This window comes from Lynx rufus, unplaced genomic scaffold (assembly GCF_022079265.1).
Source record: "Lynx rufus isolate CCGP_SWC_20201006 ecotype Redwood Valley unplaced genomic scaffold, mLynRuf1.p SCAF_4, whole genome shotgun sequence".
Taxonomy (NCBI): domain Eukaryota; kingdom Metazoa; phylum Chordata; class Mammalia; order Carnivora; family Felidae; genus Lynx; species Lynx rufus.
The window spans coordinates 79883765-79905217 of NW_025814856.1; the positions used below are offsets into that span (position 1 = coordinate 79883765).

A 21453-nucleotide genomic window follows, 5' to 3' on the forward strand; every position below is an offset into this window, starting at 1 on the left:
CATCTGACTTTGGCCTGGGTCATGATCTCATGGTTCATGAGTTCAAGCCCCACATTGGGCTTGCTGTTATCGGATCTTCTGTCTCCTTCTCTGCCCTTCCCCCATGCTCTCTCTCTCAAAATAAATAAACATTTAAAAAAAAATTTTTTTTAAAAACTTGATACACTGGAAAGATCCAAATCTTTTATTGACATTTATGACATGTTAATCAGCCAGCAGAGGGGGACATGGCTGTACAGCTGTTAGCAAATAGCCGTTTTCAACTAGCAGTAAGAAGGATGCTATCAGCCTACAAGGAATCATCAAACAGGTCTTCGAGATCGTGCACGCGGGCCATTTTTCAGATGAGGAAAATGGGACCCAGAGCAGCAAACCCACTTGGGCCAGAACGAGCACCTCCTCATCTCTGACTCCTAATGCAGTGTTCTTTCCTCTATACTTGGATTCTGAAAGGGACAGTACTAGCCCCTTAGCATTTAAAAACAGGTTTTTTTTAATGTTTGTTTATTTTTGAGAGAGAGAGCGAGAGCACCAGTGGGAGAGGGGCAGAGAGAGGGAGACACAGAATCTGAAACAGGCTTCAGGTTCTGAGCTGTCAGCACAGAGCCCAACGTGGGTTCGAACTCATGAACTTCGAGATCATGACTTGAATCAAAGTGGGACATTTAAGCAGCTGAGTCACCCAGGCACCCCTGTGTGGTTCCATTTTTAAGAAATGTTAGAAAATGCAAACTAATCTATGCTAAGTAGATCAGTGGTTACTTAGGGATGGGAGTATGCGGGTACATTGGGATGGAGAGATTACCAAGGGGCATGAGGAAACCTGGGATGATGGCTATATTCATCTTGATTGTGGTGATAATTTCTCAGGCAAATAATATGTCAAAAGTTAACAAATTGGGGCACCTGGGTGGCTCAGTGGGTTAACCATCTGACTCTTGACCTTGGCTCAGGTCATGATCTCACGGTTCATGAGTTCAAGCTCCACATAGGGCTCTGTGCTGACTATGTGGAGCCTGCTTGGGATTCTCTGCTCTCTCTCATTTCTCTCTCTCTCTCTCTCTCTCTCAAAATAAATAAATAAAATTTTAAAATAAATAAATAAATGAATAAATACAATGTGTCTTCTCTCTTACAGGTACATACTGTAGTATTTATAGATGAGATTATATGTCTGGGATTTACTGAATTGGAGGAAATGATGGGTATGGATGAAATAAATTTGGCCAAATATTACTAATATTGAATTTAAAATGGTCACATAGAGGTTTGTTATACTATTCTTTCTACTTATGTGTTTTTTGAGATTTCCCAAAATAAGTTTTTGTTGTTGTTGGGTTTTTTATAAAATGATCATTTTAGGGTAGCCTAGGTGGCTCAGTTAAGTGTCTGACTTTTCAGCGGGGCAGGAAGAGAGAGAGCGTGGGGACAAGTGCAGCAGGGGCTGAGGGAGAGAGAGAATCTTAAGCAGGCTCCATGGTCAGCATGGAGCCCAATGTGGGGCTCGATCCTATGACCCAGGGATCACGACCTGAGCTGAGGTTGAAAATCAGACACTCAACTAGCTGAACCACCCAGGTCTGACTCTTGATCTCAGCTCAGGTCATGATCTCAGGGTCGTGAGTTCAAGCCCCACGTTGGGTTCCATGCAGGGTGTGAAGCCTACTTAAAATTGAAAAAAAAAAATTATTATTTTAGTCATGCTCTGAAACAGTGGAGTAGACTAAGTGGCCTCTAATCTTCTCATCTGAGAAAACATACCTTTTCTATTAAGTAATAATCTCTATTATGAACTATCTGCTTCTCACGAGAAGCAAAAAATTGGAGTCTGAAAGACACATGGGGTTTTTTGACCAATTAATCATAAATCCCTATACTGATATGCTGTTGGAATCATTGCTTAAAAAATGAAAAGTGAGCCAGTGGCATAGGATAAGAATGCTATTTTAAAATTTCTTTCTTCTTAACTCACCCCCAAATGTCACAGAAATAACCTGTCACTGAAGGTTTCATTACTTTGAAACTCAAAGTAAATTATATTTTTATTCTGGCTGGAGGAGAGAAAAGGTGACCTGAGCTTTTCTGACCAGATACAAGTTTTCTAAATTAAAAAAAAAAAAACAAAAAAAAAAACCTGAGCCAACTGGAAACTCTCTTTAGGGGGCAAGCATGGGATAAGTAATTATATCAAAGTATTATTTGCAAAAAGTTTAAAATGTGACTCATGCAGAAACAGACCCATAAGTACAGAGACAAACTGGTGGTTCCCGGAGGGGACTAGGGGGAGGAGGAGGGCAAAATGGGTGCAAGGGAATGGGAGGCACAGGCTCAGTTATGGACTGAGTAAGTCATGGGGATGAAAGATACAGCCTAGGGAAATAGTCAGTGGTGCTGTCGTAGTGTTGTGTGGTGACAGACGGCAGCCACACTTGTGGTGAGCACAGCAGAATGTCCTTGCTGAATCACTATGTTGTACACCTGAAACTAATGTAACAATTGTACATAACAATGTACTTTGACAACACATATACTTACTGATGGCATGTAGATGACTCATACAAATAGAGAAGGAACACACGGAGAAGGTTTTTTTCAACTCATCAGTGAGTTGTGTACATCCTGTCTTCAGTGGGGGAACTGCTGAATTGGGCCCCGAGGGCCCCGCACGCCTGCAGACCAGTCTGCGACTTAGGGTTGAGTAGCTGTGAACTCAGGAGCGGGAGCAGTCCATTCACCCTGAAATTCCTCCTTGGTCAGGGCCTTTTCAGCAGCGGCCTGCTCTTCCTCTTCGATGCTTCAGGATCTCTGTAGAAGCAGAGATCGGGCAGGACCTCCCGTGGGTGTTCACGGAAAAGGAGTCGCGCGCGCGTGCGCAGAACGTCCCGGGCCAGCAGCCACGTCAGACCCACCGAGCGAGCTCCCCCGTTGTTGCAACAGCTGGCAGCGCCCACAGAGAGCAGAGGTGAGTCTGTGACACAGAGCGATGGGACGCAGGTGAACGGAAGACGCCTCCGTGAGAGGCTGGCGGTCAGCCCTGGGATCGGTTACCACCAGACGTCTCGGCTCCCAGAAGGCTGCCTGGATCTGGGTTAGTGAAGAAGGTTCCAGAAGTGAAGTGGCCAACAATAGGAGTGGCTCCAGCAGCAGCAGTAGCAGCCGCAGCAGCAAACCTCAGCACAGCTCACTGGCCAGTACTCCTGGATGATGTGACACTGACATCAGCTGGGGTTTCAATGGCAGCAATGGCACGAGCTGCCAGCAGAAGCTTCTCCCAGGTTCTCTTCAGATTTATCATGTAGCTGCCACGACTTTTCCTCTTGTATATGAACTGTTCCATTTGGAAGTCAAGGTTGATGCCACCTAGGTGGGTTCCCGCTGTGGGGAATTTAAGGACATCCTCCTCCTTGCATTTGTAGGACATCAAGGGCTCGGGATATCGTGAAAATTTCCCTTTAAGTTATGACAGGAACACAGGACAATGCCGTATGGACCCCTCCCTGGGTAGCATGGAAAAGCAAGCATCCAAGTCTTGATTCTGGCTCAGGTCATGATCTCAAGGTTCCTGGTATTGAGCCCTACATTGGGCTCCTCCCTGACAGTGCGGAGCCTGTTTGGGATTCCCTCTCTCCTCTCTCCCTCTCCTCTCTCTCTCTCTCTCTGTCTCTCTCTCTCTCTCAAAATAAATAAACTTTAAAAAAATGGCTACATGAGGGATCCTTGAGGTGATGGAAACACTCTGTGTCTTGACTCTATTCATCAGTATCCTGACTGTATACTGTACTATAGTCCTGCAAGATGTTCCTGTTGTGGAAACTGGGTAGAGAGTACACAGCATCTCTCTGTATTATCTCTTACAACTGAAAGTAAATCTACAAAAATCTTGAATTTTAAATTTTTATATATTTATTTTTAGGTTTATTCACTTGTTTTGAGAGAGAGCACACGTGTCCACTAGAAGGGGAAGGGCAGAGAGAGAGGGAGAGAGAGAAAGAATCCCAAGCAGTCCACACGCCACCAGTGCAGAGCTCAACTTGGGACTCAAACTCACAAACTGGGAGATCATGACTTGAGCCGAAATCAAGAGTCGGACACTTAACCAGCTGAGCCACCCAGGTGCCCCTAAAGTTTAACTTTAAAAAAAAAAAGGAATTGCTCTGTTAGATACAAAACTGGTTAGTTAATATCTTTTGATAATAAACCATAAACTTCTTTTCCCATAACCTTTGATGTTATATTTCTATCAGACAGATTAATATTACCCTTACTGGAGAAAAATACATCTTAACATGTGAATTCATAAGATCTAGACTTTTAATCAATGGTGAATAGTGAAACAAACAAGTGAAACAAACAAAGGGACTTCTAGAATCAGCAAAGTGTCCTCAGCAGGCCAAATGTAGCCAGTGGATGTTTTGGCACAGCCCATGAGTTAAGAATGGCCTTTATGGGGGCGCCTGGGTGGCGCAGTCGGTTAAGCGTCCGACTTCAGCCAGGTCACGATCTCGCGGTCCGTGAGTTCGAGCCCCGCGTCAGGCTCTGGGCTGATGGCTCGGAGCCTGGAGCCTGTTTCCGATTCTGTGTCTCCCTCTCTCTCTGCCCCTCCCCTGTTCATGCTCTGTCTCTCTCTGTCCCAAAAATAAATAAACGTTGAAAAAAAAAAATTAAAAAAAAAAAAAAAGAATGGCCTTTATGTTTTTCAAGGATTGTAAAATCCAAAAACCTGAATAATTGACTGATTCTTTTTTTTTTCCAGAAAAAGTTTGCTGACCCCTAGGTCCTAGATAATTAAATAATACTTTGGTGGACATGTTAAACAATGTCTTCAAATCTCACACGTGAAAGTAGGGGAAAAGGACAAGTCTGTATTTTTGGCGTCATATTGACGAAATGTGTTTAAATGTTTTATGCCATTAAAAAGATGACACTTAGATAGATATAAACAACAAAGTCATCTAAACACATCAGCGATTCTGAAATACCCTAAGCAAAAAAAAAAAAAAAAAAAAAAAGGAATAGGTACAAGTTATTATCAGCTACAGAGTGCTTCTACTCAAATTTATAGGTAAAAAACATTAAATAACACATATTCAGTGTAAAAGAGAACTTCTTATAAGTGAATTCTAAGTTGCAGAAATTTCAATCTTTCTACAACACATAACCTTTAGAAGACCTTTCCTATCTCTTACATTAGTAAACAAATATTTACTGAGGCCTCCCAGTTGTAGAGTCAAACCAACATATTGAAATACACAACAAAAAATAGACTTTTGGGGCATCTGGCTGGCTCAGTTGGTAGAGCACATGACTCTTGATCTCAGGGTCATGAGCTCAAGCCCCACATTGGGTGTGGAGCCTATTTAAAAAAAAAAGGGGGGGGCGCACCTGGGTGGCTCAGTTGGTTGAGCGTCCGACTTCGGCTCAGGTCATGGTCTTGTGGTCCGTGGGTTCGAGCCCCGAATCGGGCTCTGTGCTGACAGCTTGGAGCCTGGAGCCTGCTTCTAATTCCATGTCTCCCTCTCTCTCTGCCCCTCCCCCACTCATGCTCTGTCTCTCTCTGTCTCAAGAATGAATGAACGTGGGGCGCCTGGGTGGCTCAGTCGGTTAAGTGGCCGACTTCGGCTCAGGTCATGATCTCGCAGTCTGTGAGTTTGAGCCCCGCGTCGGGCTCTGTGCTGACAGCTCAGAGCCTGGAGCCTGTTTCAGATTCTGTGTCTCCCTCTCTCTGACCCTCCCCCGTTCATGCTCTGTCTCTCCCTGTCTCAAAAAAAAAAAAAAAAAAAAAAAAAAAATTTTTAAAGAATGAATGAACGTTAAAAAAAATTTTTTTTAAATAGATTTTTGCTTTGATTGTCAAAGCGCTGACAAATAGAAGTAGGATAAAGAAAGGAAATATCTACTCAGTAAATGATAATAAATAGGATAAAGAGAATAGATCATTAATAGCTCAGAATGTGATAGAGTTAGGAGAAATGCTAGTACATTATCGAAAGATAGAACTGCAGAACAGCAGCTAGAATTTGTTTTCCCAGCCCTGCCCTCAGACCTTTTTCTCAAAGACCCAAAAAGCCTCTCCAAACATGGGCCCCTTCATTAGTTCCCTAGGGTTGCTATAACAAACTGGCTTAAAGTAACAGAAATGTTGGGGCAACTGGTTGGCTCAGTCAGAAGAGCATGTGACTTTTGACCTCGGGGTCATGAGTTCAAGCCCCTCATTGGGTGTAGAGATTACTTAAAACAGAAATCCAGAAATGTCTTCTCTCCTCATGGCTGGAAGCTGGGAGTCTGAAACCCAGGCCTCGGTAGGGCCATACTCCCTGTGCAGGTCTAGGGAAGAACGCTTCCTGGTTTCTTCCTAGCTTTTGGTAGCTGCCCATGCTCTCAGCATTCCTTGCCTTGTAGATGTACTACTTCAGTCTCTGCCTCTGAGGTCACGTGGCCTTCTTCCCTCTGTCTCTGTGTCTTCTGTATCTTTGTATCCAAATTTCCCTATTCTTACAAGGTCACCAGTCATTGGATTAGGACCCACCCTAATCCAGTGTGACCTCCTTTTAACTTGATGACATCTCCAAAGACTATTTCTAAATAAGGTTACATTCACAGGGATGGTGGTGAAGAGTGGGTGTGTTAAAACTTCAAAATCTCTTTTTAGCGGACACAGTTCAACCTATACTAGGGTCCTCTCCTCAGCTCTTCTCTTTAGGCAATACCCCGCATAACTACACCGACTGGTCTAAAGTGGGGTGTAGACTACTTGGAATGTTGGAATAAGTATTATACCTTGCATTTGTGTTTATTTTTGTGCAAATGTGAAATTAAGCTCAATCAGTATTTAGTATGTGGATTTTTCACTCTAGTACCCTGTCATTCATATATCAGTCACTCAATATCAAATATGTTATTCTGAGGAAAGACTGGGGGTTCCTGACATGGAGGCATCATCACACTCCAGAATACGGGGCCATTTGCAGATTACCCAAGCCTAGTTACTAGATTTGTAGGTTGTATTATCTAGTTTAATGAAACCAACCCTCACAAAATTAACCTATGGCTTTAAAAAGATTCCCCTGGAGGGGTGCCTGGATGGCTCAGTCCGTGGAATATGTAACACTTGATCTCTGAGTGGTAAGATCAAGCCCCACATTGGGCGTGGAGCCTACTTAAAAAAAAAAAAGTTCCCGGGGCGCCTGCGTGGCTCAGTCGGTTGAGCGGCCGACTTCGGCTCAGGTCATGATCTCGCGGTCCGTGAGTTCGAGCCCCACGTCGGGCTCTGTGCTGACAGCTCGGAGCCTGGAGCCTGTTTCAGATTCTGTGTCTCCCTCTCTCTGACCCTCCCCCGTTCATGCTCTGTCTCTCTCTGTCTCAAAAATAAATAAACGTTAAAAAAAAAAAATTAAAAAAAAAAGTTCCCTAGAGCATTGATTCTCAAAGTGAGGTCTGGGGACCCACAGGAGTTCTGTGAGCCCCAAATACGTAGCACTAAGACGTTTGTGCCTTTTTCCACTCTCAAACTCTCCTAAGTATGCAGTGGGGTTTTCTATAGGCTCCGTGACATGGATGCCATCATCATTCTGCTGCAAATGGAATGTGCGCTTAGGGATTCTTGTTTTTTAATTTTTTCTGTTTTAATTTCCAATATGATAAATATCAACAGATACATAACCACATCAAAAAACATCTCTTTGAGGGGCACCTGGGTGACTCTGTCAGTTAAGCGTCTGACTCTTGATTTCGGCTCAGGTCATGATCTCATGGTTGGTGAGTTCGGCCCCGTGTTGGGCTGAGCACTGACGGCGCAGGGCCTGCTTGGGATTCTCTCTTCTCTCTTCCCTTCCCCTGTTCGCTCTGTCTCTCAAAATAAACTTTAAAAAATTAAAAAAAGAAAAACATGTCTTTGAGGTCTATAATTTTTTTCACTTTTTTAATGTTTATTTATATTTTGAGAGAGAGAGACAGAGCGTGAGCAGGGGAGGGTCAGAAAGAGAGGGAGACACAGAATCCAATGCAGGCTCCAGGCTCCAAGCTGTCAGCACAGAGCCCGATGTGGGGTTCGAACCCATGAACTGTGAGATCATCACCAGACTGAAGTCAGACACTTAACCAACTGAGCCACCCAGGCACCCCCAACTCTTGATTTCAGCTCAGGTCTTGATCTCAGGGTCATGAATTCAAGCCCTGCCTTGGGATCTGCATTGGGCATAAAGCCAATTAAAAAAAAAAAAAAAGAAAGAAAGAAAGAAAAAAAAATATGAGGACTACTTGAAACAAAAATTTTTATTATCATTATTTTCTATCCCTTAACATTTTTTTAATATTTATTTTTGAGAGAGAGAGAGAGAGTGTGTGTGTGTGTGTGTGTGTGTGTGTGTGCGTGCAAGTGGGGGAGGGGCAGAGAAAGAGGGGGACAGAGGATCCCAAGCGGGCTCCATGCTGACAGCAGTGAGCCCAGCATGGGTCTCTAACCCACAAACCACAAGATCATGACCTGAGCCCAAGTAAGATGCTGAACTGACTAAGCCACTCAGGCACTTATCATTATTGATAAACTTTGCCCTAAGTGTTTATTATATATCAAACCTTTATGAAATATCTTCTTTGCTTTGATAGCCATTAAGATCAAGTACAAAAATAAACTGAACTTAGAAGTGTTTTTATGAATTGCTATCTCACAAAGTGTCAAACCAAGATTTAAAAAATTTGAAAGGACCATAATTAGTCATTTTGCTCTCACTACAAAGTTAGTACTGGCAACATTTTTAGTAAGAACAAAAAGTCTTGATTTTGTAAATTATAGAATTATTTTTAGTTATCTTTATTTTGTCTTCTAAAATGTTTTTGTACAATTTTATAATGCAGGTAATATGTTGGTTTTGTGACTGATGTAGTAATTCATAAAAATAAGTAAATGTCATATTGAGTCATATTGAAATGTTTACTGATGGGGTACAATATCAAAAAACATTTGATCATCTGGCTGCTTGTTAAAATGCACATCCCTTGGTCTCCAAATTGAACGTAGTAAACAAGATTGGGTTGGAATCTGATAAGTTGTATTTATTATTATCATTTTTTAATTAATGAGGCTCCATGCCTAATGTGGGTTTTGAACTTATGACCTTGAGATCAAGGATCACATGCTCTACTGATGGAGCCAGACAGGCACCCCTGATAAGTTGCATTTAAAGCCAAACCCCATGTGTTTCTAATATATGTTAAAGTTTGAGTATTGGAGCCGGGGATGGTAAACTCAAATGCTTATAGAGCTAAGAAAATGATAATGATGACAGTGTTGATGACAAATGCTTATTTGCTCTTACTATGTGCCCAGCACTATTCTAAGCACTTGATATATTTTGACTCATTTATTTCTCTCAATAACCCACTGATAAAGATACTATTATAATCCCCATTTAACTTGAGGAAATAGTGGCACAGAGAGAATAAATTATTGTCCAAGAGCACAAAGTAGTGGAGCCAGTATTCAAACCCAGAGCAGTCTGGCTCTGCTATCTATAACGAATGTCGTGGGAAGCAGGCTTGGTGAGGATTCTGGCAAAGCAGAGAATGTATGTTGCTTGTGGGAATGAAGATCCAGTTTGGACAGATCTCATGCATTTAATAGAATATGAAAATCTAGGGCGCCTGGGTGGCTCAGTCGGTTAAGCATCTGACTTGGGCTCAGGTCATGGTCAAAGGGTTCGTGAGTTGGAGCCCCGCATCAGGGAGTTTGAGCCCAGCTTCAGGTGAGCCCCATTTCTCTCTCTCTCTCTCTCTTCCACTTGCTCACTTGTGCCCTCTCTCTAAAATAAAATATAGGAAAATCTGCATTCATTTACATAAAATCTTTTAATATAGGTAATGCAGGTAGTGAAATTATTTTAACCATGTTTCACTACGCTCTTTGTGAACCAACAAAACGATAGCTGGATATGGTCATTGGGCTGCCACGTACAACATCTGCCTCATCTATTTTTTCCTTCCAACGAAGCTCACATCCATAGGCTCCAGCCTAGTTGTAGCAATGCAGCTTAATTTGAGCATGTAATGCCTCTTTAAGTCTTAATATCTGATCATCTCTTACTGTATAACCCTCAGGTGGAGTATTTATAATTTTCTTTAAAAATTTTTTTTTAACTTTTATTTATTTTTGAGAGAGACAGAGACAGAATGCGAGTGGGTTAGGGGCAGAGAGAGAAGGAGACACAGAAGCAGAAGCAGGCTCCAGGCTCTGAGCTATCAGTACAGAGCCCAACACGGGGCTCGAACTCACGAACCGTGAGATCATGACCTGAGCCAATGTCGGACGCTCAACAGACTGAGCCACCCAGGCGCCCCGAGTATTTATAATTTTCAGGATGACTTCTTTAAGTGGGCTAAGAAGATGAGAAATTTCAAATTTTAGACATATACAGAAGTTGTGGTGGTTATTGTTGTGGTGGTTGTTACTCCTAGGTAGCTTCAAGCTTCAACAGTCTTAACCACTCTTGGTCAAGTTGATTTTATCCATATGTCTGCTTTTCCTCATGCCCATCACTAGATAAGTTTTAAGCAAATTCTATACATTACATAATTTCATCCAGAAATTAAAAATTACTTTTTAAAAAAAATTTTTTTAACATTTATTCATTTTTGAGAGTGAGAGAGACAGAGCATGAGCGGGAAAGGGGCAGAGAGAGAGGGAGACATAGAATCTGAAACAGGCTCTAGGCTCTGATCTGTCAGCACAGGGCCCAACGCGGGGCTTGAACTCACAGACCGCGAGATCATGACCTGAGCTGAAGTCGGACGCTCAACCGACTGAGCCACCCAGGCGCCCCTAAAAATTACTTTTTGAGATTAAAAAGTCCAAGCTCAAACTCAAAGAAATGACTTATTTTTTTTTTAAAGTAAACCCTATGCTCAATGTGGGGCTCAAATTCATGACCCTGGAATCAAGAATCACATGCCAAGAATCCCTCAAGGAAATGACTCTCTAATGGTGAAGTCTCTGTATGCAATTGAAGGGAAGATATTTGAACTAGGAGCCTTTAATGGACCTCTACATTTTTACCATTTAAGTAACTGACTCAGCTCTCTACAGATATGATAGTAAGTTGGGTACTTCAGAGAAAGTATATTGTAGATGGATTGTAGCTGAGACTGAAAGGGGAGAAGAGAGGTTGTTAATTTCATACATTACGAGAACCTGAAGGCAAGGACTTGAAGGCAGAAGACTGGAGGAGAAAAAAGAAGAGATTGGGTTAAAATGTAACTTAAATGGCTTAAATAATGAGATTTATTATCTTATATAATACGAAATCTAGAAGTAAGCAGTTTCAAGTTGATTAATTCAGTAGTTCAACCATGTTATCCTTTCCCATTTCCTCTGTGCCATCCTCAGCACATCCTCTTTTCATGAACTGCCTCTTAATTCCCCTCCTGGTGACCAGGTAGCATGGCATCCTGCAGAAAGAAAGGGATCTTTTTTCCCCTCTTGTGGTGGAGTTTTGAACTGATTCTCTCAATATCCATTTTATTTGTCATCTATTTTGAGAATCTAGAAAGCTAAACACAGTATTTTCCAGGTTCCTTGGCAGCTAGAATTCAGACTATGAATCAGGTCCTGCCAACTGGATGTAGGAGAGAGAGGTACAAGGTGGAAATGAGATGGGTTTTGTTGTGGCTGAGGTGGCAACTGCTTCCAGGGGACTCCTGAGTCCAGTCGCCACTTTCGTGAGTGGGAGGAAGTTGTAGCAGCTTCTTTTTATTTTATTTTATTTTACTTTATTTTATTTTGTTTTAGAGAGAGAGAGAGAGAGCAGGAGAGTGCCAGCAGATGGGGGGGGTGGGAGGGAGGGAGAGAGAGAGAGACTGGCTCAAGCAGGCTCTACACCCAGCATGGCTCCATCTCACAATCCTGGGATTATGACCTGAAATCAAGAGTCTGATGCTTGGGTGCCTGGGGGGCTCAATCAGTTAAGCATCTGACTCTTGATAGCAGCTCAGGTTATGATCTCACCGGTTTCAGGAGTTTAAGCCCCAAGTCGGGCTCTGCGCTCACAGTGCAGGGACCTCTTGGGATTCTGTCTCCCTCTCTCTCTGCCCCTCTCCCACTCGTGCACGGAGTGCTCTCTCTTTCTCAAAAAGAATCTGATGCTCAATGGATGGAGCCACCCAGGCACCCCAGTTGTAGCAGTTTCTTAATCTTTGAATTGCAGCTACATTGATGTGACCTTGAACCAGAGTCCCATGGGCAGCCTCCAGATGTCTGTTTTTCCAGGCTTTCAATGACTTTCTAATCACCTTATTCCCTGTATAAAATCCCTTTTTATTTGATGTATTTAGAGTCCTTTCTATTCTTAAACCAATCACTGGCTGATAAACACCTTTTTCTTTTTTTTCCCTTTAAATATTTTCTTTTATGTTTATTATTTTTTTAAGTTTTTATGTATTTTGAGAAAGAGAGAGCATAAGCGGGGGAGGGGCAGAGTGAGAAGGAGAGAGAGAGAATCCCAAGCAGGGTCTGCACTGTCAGCATGGAGCTGACAAAGCCACAAACCACGAGATCATGACCTGTGCCAAAACCAAGAGTTGGACGCTTAACTGACTGAGCAACCCAGGTGCCCCTAAAGATTTTATTTTTTAAGTAATCTCTACACCCAACTGTGGGACTTGAACCCAGGGATCAAGAGTCATGCGCTCCACCAACTGAGCCAGCCAGGCGCCCCTCTTTTTCTTTTTAAAGGGGAAAGAAACCTTTCCCAAAAACATCTAGAAGACACCCCTTCTTGTCTCATTGAGAACTGGGTCCTACGCCTCATTGAGGAGAACTGAGTCACATGCTCATCCCTGAGGTACCTCCATGATTTGTTTAAACCAGTGACTCCTAACAGTGGTCTGGGAAGCACGGGAGATCCTTTTTGATAGTTTTAAATTTTTTCCCTTTTCCTTTGTATTGTCTCAGGAGTGGACAGTGGAGTCCCCTAGAGGCTGCGTGGCATGGGATGGCCGTGAGTTAAATGCACATGCAGATATGAGATTCTGTCTTCTCTTAAGCCAGACATTAGAGACATTTGCAAAAATGTAAAACAGTGCCACTCTTCTAACTAAATATTTTATTTTGTAAAATATAGTTACTTTTCATTAAAATATGTTTTTTAAATTAACATTGTAGGCATATTATTACTTTAATATAAATTCTTAATCCTGGTTTCAATTTCTGTTTTTTTTTAAATTTTTTAATGTTTATTTTTGAGAGAGAGAGTATGAGCAGGAGAAGGGCAGAAAAAGAGGGAGACACAGAATCCGAAGGAGTCTCCAGGTTCTAAGCTGTCAGCACAGAGCCTGACGCAGGATTTAAACTCACGAACCATGAGATCATGACCTAAGTTGAAGTCTGACACTTAATCGACTGAGCCACCCAGGCACCCTATGGTTTTAATTTCTATTATGTTAAGTAGTGATATATAACACAAAAGTTCTCGGAGGTTCTCAATCATTTCTGAGAGTGTCAAGAGATCCTGAGACCGAAAAGTTTGAGAACCACTGGCTTAGATCAATCAAAATATAGTCAAATAACAGAAGGATGGTGGACACAGAAACAAACAAAAATAGAGCTCTGCCAGTGGGTAGGTGTCCAATGATGACTGTTACCTGAGGAAGATGGTTTGGATCTGGTATGTGACTAAAGAAGAGAGAAAGTGTAAGTGTGCTCAAGGGAAATAAGAACAAGTAAGCTTTTTCTTCCCTTTGGGTTATGGGAAGGAAGTTTCTAGAAGACTGATTAGCAGTGACCAATCTGAAGTAAGGGATGAGGGAAAGCAGGGGATGCTATTAGTGTTAGTAACATAAGATATTTGTAGCATGAAAGGCTATGCTAGCAGACCAGTTAGTGAACGATACTGTAGTAATCTTGTGCCTTAAGTATGGAAATATTTTTACCTTTTTTCCCTGGTTTACACATTTACATTTGAAATACCACAATTTTATGTAATTGAACAAAATTGTAATTCATTATAATTGAACAAAACAATTCATTGTAATTCATTGTAATTGAACAAAACAATTCATTGCAATTCATTGTAATTGAACAAAACAATGTAGGGGAAAAACTATTTAGAAGATGGTTTTACTCCAAGAGGAAGAGGTGGAGCATGTTCATAGATCAGGAGATAGAATCCTTCCTAAACAAGAGCCCCCAGAAGGCTACTGAGGCAAATGAAACCACCCAATCCTCTGTCCAAGGTGCTGCCAGTGACAGGGGCTCTCAAACTGCCTTTAGAGGTTAACATGCAGGGCGATATTCTAACTGTAGCTTGTCATTACAGAACTACCTATTTCTATTTTTCAGAAGATACTGGCCGATTTTTCAGACTTTATCCCACTGAAAACGTATAGTAAGCTTTTGTTTTGTTTTATATATCTCAGTGTAATTCATTTTCTGGACATGTCCAGCATCACTAGCTCCTCTAAATTTATTTTAATGCTTGCCAGGAACTATTAGCAGATAAGTTTGCTCTCATGGTATTCAGTTTATTTGTTTTCAGAGAACTTAGATACCTCATTTCTAGTGGTGCTATATGTACATGTATATCAATATATGACTGTCAGCTCAATTTTCTCCTTGGAACTTTGGATTGGGTTATAAGAGCTTTGATTCCTTCTGGAAATTTTGGCTGCAGCAGGAGAGTCTGCCTATTGTGTGGCAGAACTTTCAGTTAAGAGAACTTTTCCTCTTCATTTTTTTCTCTTTTGGTTTTAGGTGTAATGGTCTCTAGTCTTTTACACATACAGAGGGAGTATTGGGTAATGTCTTATGGCTTATGAAATAATGTCTTATTTTTATTTCTTTTTAATGTCAAAATGTCAAAAATTTATTTTTGAGGGAGCGCAAGTGGGGAGGAGCAAAGAGAGGGGACAGAGGATCCACAGTGGGCTCTGCACTGACAGCAGCAGCCCTGATGTGGGGCTTGAACTCCTGAACCAGGAGATCATGACCTGAGCTGAAGTTGGAGGTCAACTGACTGAGCCACCCAGGTGCCCGTGAAATAATCTTTGACTTATAAAGAGGAGGAACCAATGTGGGAAAAAAGTGTATGTTGAGTGAAAATGTTGTGTGTGTCCTAGCTCTCCTACCTACTGCAAAAATGGGACCTCTGGAACGTTTTCCAAAGCCCACAACCAATTCTCTAATGCTCAGGACACCAACTGGGTATTCAACAATTCATTTCTAGGGGCGCTTGGGTGGCTCAGTCCGTTAAGCGTCTGACGTCTGCTCAGGTCATGATCTCACAGCTTGTGAGTTTGAGCCCTGTGTGGGGGTCTGTGCTGACAGGTCAGAGCCTGGAGCCCACTTCAGATCCTGTGTCTCCCTCTCTCTCTGCTCCTCCCCTGCTTGTGCTCTGTTTCTCTCTCTCTCTCTCTCTCTCTCTCTCTCTCTCTCTCTCTCTCTCAAAAATAAATAAACATTAAATTTTTTTTTTAATTTAAAAACAAACAAAAAACACACAATTCACTTCAGTTCTGACAATAACTGTCTGGAGTTAGCACGGACCCTACAAAGCTGCCTCCCTTCCTGCTTCAGGACCAGTTTCAAGTCTCAGAGAGACCACCCAGGCTTATTCTGACTGGCGATAAAAAAGCAGGGGTTGCCACAACAAATTATCAGGTTCGATAACTCAGGTTATCGATAATTTGCTAGAAAGGCTCGTAGAACTCAGGAGGGCATTTTATTGGTTTATTATAAAAGCTACACGGGAGCAGCCAAACAGAGGTGATGTGTAGGGCAAGGTTTGGGTGGCGGGGTGCACAGGGCTTCCACACCCTCTTGGGGCACATCACCCTTGCAGCACTTTGATGCTTCAACAGCTGGGAAGTTCGAATGTCATCCAAGAGTTTTTATCTTCGGGGCACCTGGGTGGCTCAGTCAGTTGAGTATTCGACTCTTGGTTTCGGCTCAGGTCATGATCTGATCTCATGGTTTGTGGGTTTGAGCCCCAAGTTGGGCTTGGTGCTGACGGTGCGGAGCCTGCTTGGGATTCTCTCTCTCCCTCCCTCTCTGCCCCTGCCCCGCTCATGTGCATGTATGTGCCCGCACTCTCTCTCTCTCCCTCTCAAAATAATTAAACTTTAAAAAAGTTTTTATCTTTGCGAAATCCTTTAGCAATCCTTCCCTCAAAGGAGGTCAGGGGTAGGGCTGAAACTTTCAATCCTCTCGTCACTTGGTCTTTCTGGTGACCAGCCTCATCTTGAGGCTTACCAGAAGCGTTACCCTAAGTTGGCCAGGTGTGACCAAAAGGGGCTCATCATGGAAAAATAAAGACCTTTCTAATACCAAGAAAGTCTCAAAGGTGTTAAAAGCTCTGTGCCAGGAACTGAGATCAAATACCAAGTGTATGTCTTATTATACCCCATGCATATTACCTATTTCACAGGGTAGATTTGAAAAAAAAATTTTTTAATTGATCTGAAAGCATTCTTTTAGCCAGAAATTGCAACATAAATGTATATTCCTAGCTTATTATTTTGTTCCTTGTGGTTGCTAAACAAAACAAAACAAAACTGTTGACAGATAGAACTTACAGAGGTTTAGGTACATTGGCAAGCACGCTACTAATCAAGTCCAACTGGATTTTACACACACACACACACACACACACACACACACACACACACCCTATGGTAGATTGCTATAAAGTGGCCCTGATGAATCACACCTCCCTAAAATCACGTGCTTGGTATCATTGCATCTTGCAATAAATCTGGCCTTAGGATTTGCTTAAAGCAATAGAATATTGTGGAAGTGTCATCGTCTGAGTTTTCTGGAGCCTCCACAGCTTGTGTCTTCACTCTCTTGAGATTTGCCATGTAAAAAGCTCAGATAGACTAGCTAATGACAAAAGACTTCATGGAGAGAGAGAGAGATCCCAGACTTCCAGTCCCTTCACTGTCTCAGATATAGGGATGGGGTCATCTTGGGCCCTCTGGGTCTAGCTCACCCACCAGATGGATGCAATAGCCTGAGTGAGCCCAGATGAGATCAGAATAACTGCCTAGTGAACCCACAGCATTGTGAGAAATAATAGATCATTGTTTTAAGCTACAAATTTTAGGTTGTCCTTCTATGCAGCAATAGACAAATGAGGCAATACCCAACTTGTGATGACTAGGTTCTTTAGGTGTTACATGGCTGTGAATCTAGCGTTAGACAAGAAGGGGAGGGGAGAGAACTGAAGAAGTGTCTGAGGACTCAAAAACAGGAGGCTCTTATATCACCTTGCACTACGACAACAGAACACGCTGACTTCCTGTCTGGTGACAAATAGTGCATGAGAAGAGACATCCGTTTGCTGTACATCACCGGCTGTGACAGGCTACGAAAACATGCCTTCCATACCCAGCGATTAAAAAGTACCGTTGTCTTTTTTTTTTTTAATTTTTTTTTCAACGTTTATTTATTTTTTTGGGACAGAGAGAGACAGAGCATGAACGGGGGAGGGGCAGAGAGAGACGGAGACACAGAATCAGAAACAGGCTCCAGGCTCTGAGCCATCAGCCCAGAGCCCGACGCGGGGCTCGAACTCACGGACCGCGAGATCGTGACCTGGCTGAAGTCGTACGCTTAACCGACTGCGCCACCCAGGCGCCCCAAAAAAATACCGTTGTCTTTAATTCAGAGTTAGGTATATCTGCTTCCTCACCATTTCGTCAAACAAAAAAAGGCCCCACTTTCTGGATTGTTTTGACTCTATTATTAATGGAGCCTCAATGAGGTTGCATTACTTGTAAAGTCAGAAAATATCACCCTGGTAATCCTACATTATATAAAAACAGATATATGCAATTGGAAATTGTGTTGTTCTACAACACATAAAGATTATTCTATAGGGGCGCCTGCCTGGCTCAGTTGTTGGAACATCTGAGTCTTGATCTTGGAGTTGTGAGTTCGACCCCTACATGGGGTGTAGTGATCAGTTAAATAAATAAAACTAAAAAGATTTATTTTATAAACACATGTATATGTCGCCGTCACTCCTCCTCCTTTCCCTGCCCTAATTTTTGTTGAGCAGTTTGACGTGCTAGGTGGTGGTCAGCCTCCTATGTTAGGAGCTTCTAGCAAGCTGCTGCTTCTCCATGGTCAGCTGAAGTCAGGAGCCCTGAGTTACCAGCAGGTGTTAGAAACCCATTGGTTCCTCAAAGTTTGGTTTGTGAAGGATTCCAGGTGGGGTCAGCAGATGTGGGTTGTTTGCCCTGGGGCTTGTGTAGGTTGATTCTTAAGAACTTGCAGAGGCGCGGGGGTGGCTCAGTCGGTTAAATGCCTGACTCTTGATTTTGGTTCAGGTCACGATCTCACAGTTTTTGGGCTTGAGCCCTAAGCTCTGTGGTGGCAGCATGGAGGCTCCCTGGGATTCTCTCTCCCTTTCTCTCTGCTCCACCTCTGCTTACCCTCTCTCTCTTTTTCAAAATATACATATTTAAAAGGAAAAAAAAAGACCTCACAGAGGTTTGAGAGGAGCACCCTGAAGTCTGAGTCACTCTGAGAATAAATCCTAGGGGATTCCTTTCATTTGGGGATTTCCATTAAAGATTATTGAAAAAGGGAGTGCCTAGGTGGCTCAGTTGGTAGAATATGTGACTCTTGATCTTGGGGTTGTAAGTTCAAGCCCCCATTTTGGGTGTAGAGCTTACTTAAAAAAAAGGTTCTTGAGAGAGAGCTTATTTTATTTTTTTTAATGTTTTTTTTTTTGAGAGAGTGTGAGTAGGGCAGAGAGAAGAGGGCACAGAGGATCTGAAGTGGGCTCTGTGCTGACAGCAGATAACCCAATGTGGGGCTTGAACTCAAGAACCGTGAGATCATGACCTGAGCCGAAGTCAAGAGTCAGACAGACGTTTAACCGACTGAGCCAACCAGGTACGCCTTTTTTTAAAATTTTTTACTTTATTTTATTTTATTTTTTATTTTATTTTATATCTTATTTTATGCGGGACAGGGGAAGTGAGTGAGAGAATCTCGCTGAGTGCAGGTTCCAAGCTCACTGCATAGCTCAACGCGGGACTCGATCCCATGACCCTGGGATCGTGACCTGAGCCGAAATCAAGAGTCCGACATTCAACCGACCGAGCCACCAAGGCGTCCAGTGAGAGGGTTTAAACGACGACGAGGTTGACGTTCCAGACAAGGCTGCCCCAACCCAAAAGCAGCTCCCCCTGCCACTGTTGTGTTGTGTCTGCTCCTGTATCAAACATTTAAGCAGACCGTGAGAAGCAAAATGGGTCTCGCAGGGCAATACAACCAGCCCATGGAAATTAAGCCCTGTTTATCTACAGCTACCCAGTGCAATGTGTTCTCCGGTTACTGAGTGTGTCTTAGGATAGGGTAGAACTGACCTCAATTTACATTACTGTTGCACATTAGTTCAACTGTACGAAAGGACAGATTTAAACTTCCTTTTATTATTCGTATTATTTATTCAACATCATGTACTATGTGCCAGACACTCACAGAGGAATTAAGGACATACAGTCTATCTTTATGCAACATGAAGTCTAGTTTGCTTTAGCATTGCAACATAAAAATCCTGAGGTAGAGATTAAATTACAACGGTGTGGGGCTTATTGACTTTTAAAAGTTCTGAGAATCAGCTGTGAGATCCAGGGCCTTAGAATCAATGCAGTCATTTCTACAAGCACTTTGGGAAATGTTTGGGCAGTACCTGCTAAAAGTGAGCGCACACATTCCCTGTGACTTAGCAGTTCCGTAGATCTTGACATATTTACCAACAGACAGAGACAAGGACATTCATAGTAGTGTTACTCATAATAGTCCAAACAGGAGACAGTCCAAACACCTGTTACTGGTAGAATCATGTGTCCATTAGAGTCTAGAGGAAAAACAGAAAATTACCTTTTTTTTTTTTTAAGCTTATTTATTTTGAGAGAAAGAATGGGCAGGGGAGGGTCAGAGACAGAGGGGGAGAGAGAGAGAGAGAGAGAGAGAGAGAGAGAGAGAGAGAGAGAGAGAGAGAGAGAATCCCAAGTAGGCTCCTTGCTGTCAGCACAGAGCCTGATGTGGGGTGCAAACTCACAAACCATGAGATCGCTAATTGCGCCGAAGTCAGATGCTTAACAGACCCAGACACCTTGAAAATTACTTTTTTATTGCAGTTAGATGAGTTGCTTTCCCAAAAACATGTAAGGCATTGTTAGGTTGAACAGGTGCTGGAGAATAACAAAGGGCAAAGGGGACATGGTGGTAACAGTAATAATGCATGTTCCCCATCTCCCTGGGCAGGGGTGGGGGGTGGTTAGGGAACACAGTGCAGAGCTGGGGTGCCTCAGAAGCTCAGAGGAGGGAGCTGGGACCCAGAGGTCTGAGGAGAGGGAACTGTCTGGTGGTGTTCATTCTACCAGGACAGGCTGGTCTGAGGAGTACCATAAAACCTGACACTGGAAACAACTCCTGCTGTGAAGAGGTGATGCTGACTGGACCGCCAGCCAACAGGAAGGAGCAAGTCCTCCAGCCTCCCTCTAGCGCCCCCAACAGGCAGAACTAATTGTAGCCCCTTGGCTGAGTCAGAACTGCCTCATTACACGCCTGAGGGTAGAAGGGCAGGTTTGGGGTTAAGACACAGTAGTTATTGTTGTTGTTGTTGTTGTTTCATGTTTATTTATTTTGAGAAAGAGGGCACATGCGAAGAGGAGGAGCAGAGAGAGAGGGAGGGAGAGAGAATCGCAAGGAGGCTCTGGGCTGTCAGCTCAATAGCCCCACATGGGGCTCGAACCCACAAACAGTGAGATCATGACCTGAGCCGAAATCAACAGTTGGATGCTTAACCAACTGAACCACCAAGGCGCCCCAAGATACATAGTTTAATAAATGTCACCAGTGGGGGCGCCTGGCTGGCTCAGTCCGTAGAGCATGCGACTTGTGATCTTGAGGTTGTGAGTTCAAGCCCCATGTTGGCTGCAGAGATTGCTTAAAAATAAAATCTTTAAAAAACGGGGCACCTGCGTGGCTCATTTGGTTAAGAGTCCGACTTCGGCACAGGTCATGGTCTCACAGCTTGTGGGTTCCAGCCCGGCGTCAGGCGGGTCTGTGCTGACTGACGGCTCAGAGCCTGGAGCCTGTTTCGGATTCTGTGTCTCCCTGTCTCTCTGCCCTGCCCTCTCTCATGCTCTGTCTCTGTCTCAAAAATAAATAAAACATTTAAAAAGTTAAAATAAAAAAATAATGGTGCCAGTGGATATAAAAAAACAAGTGGTATATTCACACAATGGCACACTATACAGCAATGAAAGTATTACATACAACACACAGCTCGGTCTCACAAACATCATGCTAAGCAAAAGAAACCAGACGCAAAGGCCTAGTGTCTGGTTTTATTGCCATAAACCTAAAAACCAGGCAGCATTAATTGGCAATGTTAGAAGTTAGAATAGAGGTTACCTGGATGGGAGTGGTGACTGAAGAGGAATGAG

General features: G+C 42.9%; 1 pseudogene; it reads right to left on the minus strand.

Moving 5' to 3' along the window:
* Positions 1-2625: 2625 nt before the first annotated feature.
* Positions 2626-21453, minus strand: part of LOC124523399 (40S ribosomal protein SA-like) — a 28801-nt pseudogene continuing 9973 nt past the window's right edge.